Source organism: Palaemon carinicauda, chromosome 1, assembly GCF_036898095.1.
Source record: "Palaemon carinicauda isolate YSFRI2023 chromosome 1, ASM3689809v2, whole genome shotgun sequence".
Lineage (NCBI taxonomy): Eukaryota > Metazoa > Arthropoda > Malacostraca > Decapoda > Palaemonidae > Palaemon > Palaemon carinicauda.
In genome coordinates this window covers 14169834-14172333 of record NC_090725.1, presented here as the reverse complement: position 1 = coordinate 14172333, position 2500 = coordinate 14169834, and the positions used below count along the sequence as shown (strand labels likewise).

The following is a 2500-nucleotide window of genomic DNA, read 5'->3' as shown; positions in this document are numbered from 1 at the left end:
TATATATATATATAATATATATATATACCCATAAACATACATATATATATATATATATATATCCATATATATATATATATCCATATATATACATATGTATGTATATATACATATATATATATATATATATATATAACCATATATATACATACATATATATGTACATATATATATATATATATATATAAATACATACTGTATATATATATATATATATATATATAAATACATACTGTATATATATATATATGTTCGATCCCAAGTATGAGGTAGAAATTTATTTCTATTTGAACATGATATTGTGTTGATTTGCATCCATATTGACTCATTAGTTGTAATTCCAGCTAAAAAAGCTATCAATTGTGTCACCTAGTGGGCCGGGAAGTAGGGGAAAAGTCGCTGGTAAGAGACTAATGTTTAGCCAAGTATATATATATATATATATATATATGGATATATATATATATATATATATATATACACACACACACACACACAAACTTAAAGATATGAAGGGGGAGAAGAGAATAGATTGACCAAGAATATTTGCTCGTATAAACTGACATAGAAAGACCTTGAAAGAGGCAAGTAAAAAGACATGTCTGAGGCCTTTGTTCTGCAGTGTGTGTGTGTTTGTGTACGTACTGTACTCTACTATACACTATATTAGCACTGCAGGACATTCATATGCGAGGAAAGAATGTTCTCAGATATTTGTTAGTATCTTTTTCTTTGATCGTCCTCATATATCACGATAATTTGTACTTCTACGTAGCAAACGAAATGAGTCAAAGCAAGTAGAGCGTGCCCTTTAAGAACAGATGGGTGAGGGTAGGTTTTCTTTAAACCACAATTCTGTAGATACTAACCTTTATCCGGCAGTGGAAATTATATATATATTTTTTTTTTATTTTAGTGGTTTGAATAAAGTTTTTATAAAAGAATATAATGACACGGTCATATATATATGTAAAACTTCATCATCATTACCCCCCAAAAATTACCAATGACAAATTTTTGTGACAGAATTGAGACAAAGATAATACGAAGTTGTATGCAATGCCAAATCACACAAAATATATACTTTTAAGTATACAGAAAAAATCAGAGAAAGTTCGAAACATTGCAGTAGAGGAATTACTATGAAAATTCATAATGTAATAAAAAGTGAATAAAAGAGAAGAGCGAAAACTGAAAAAAATAAAAACTACAAATTGGAAGAAAAACAAGAACTTCATAATGTAATAAAAAGTGAATAAAAGAGAAGAGCGAAAACTAAAAAAAAAAAAAATAAAAACTACAAATTGGAAGAAAAACAAGAAAGAGAGGGGGATTTGTGTGAGAAGTGCAGTAATGAAACGCCGAAGAATTAAGGCTGAAATTTCGTAAATGAGTTGTATTGTCGAGAAGAACAGAGTCACGCGAAACTCCAATCAGAGAGAATTTACGTCAGACCATTTTTTTCTTTGCTTTTCCCTGCTTTTTACTTCTGCTTCTTCACTCTTCATTCTTTTATACAATTAGTTTTTTTGTTTGGTAAGTCTCTTTCGCTTGTTATTGCAGGCAGTGTTATTATAATTGTACTAGCAACACAAAAATTATTAATGTAATTTCCCGTTTTATTATCAATTTTTAATAATAATTCTCAGGTCATTAACCTTTTATACTCTGGCCTGTTTTCTTGCAAGATTAATGTTCATCAATGTATTATATTTGTCATGGCAAGTAAATCTCTCTCTCTCTCTCTCTCTCTCTCTCTCAACAATGATATTAACGCAGGACCAAAATGCACCACCTTAATCCTTGTAGAGACTTCACAAATGGGTCCTTATGAAGGGTTCAATTTCCGAATCCCTAATCCGGTGAATAACTGTCGGTACTATAACAAACCTATTCAATCCCCCCTCTTCTCTCTCTCTCTCTCTCTCTCTCTCTCTCTCTCTCTCTCTTTAGGCTGTCTGTCGGGGTCTCTCTTGACATGCTGAGGATTCCAATGTGTTTGTTGAAATTGTAATGGCAAAACATTATTTATATCATCTATTGCATTTTGATTTATACTAATGAAATAAAACTTCCTAGCTCTGTATTCGTGAAAATGAGTGAGTTTCTACAACTACTTTCTCTATTGTATTCCATTATTGGTTCTTTATCTGGAAGACATTACCGAGTGAACAAGCAGGTAGCAGAATCACGTTGGTCAAATTAGAATTTTATCAGAAGAGGAGCTCACCTCCTTTGATGTTCGCCGAGTGAAAACGAGTAAACATATATGCATCATAAGATGATATTGCGAAATATTGAGAACCAGATTACTCAAATAAGTAGCAAACAAGAAATTATTCTCCAAAAGCTGTGAGATGGGCTTGTGTGAATCATGTGAAAATCAACCTTTCACTATTCCATAGATAATCAGAAAAAATAGAAAGCATGATTTTATCCACTTCTATCGAAAGTTTTTAATTTTTGGATGTTGTGTGTAATCTTTCGTTTATGAAAGATA

The 2500-nt window shown here is 30.8% G+C and overlaps 1 protein-coding gene across 1 annotated transcript in view; it reads left to right on the top strand.

Moving 5' to 3' along the window:
- LOC137652238 (uncharacterized) overlaps window positions 1–2500 on the top strand; it is a 314923-nt gene that overhangs the window by 50488 nt on the left and 261935 nt on the right. The window lies entirely within an intron of this gene.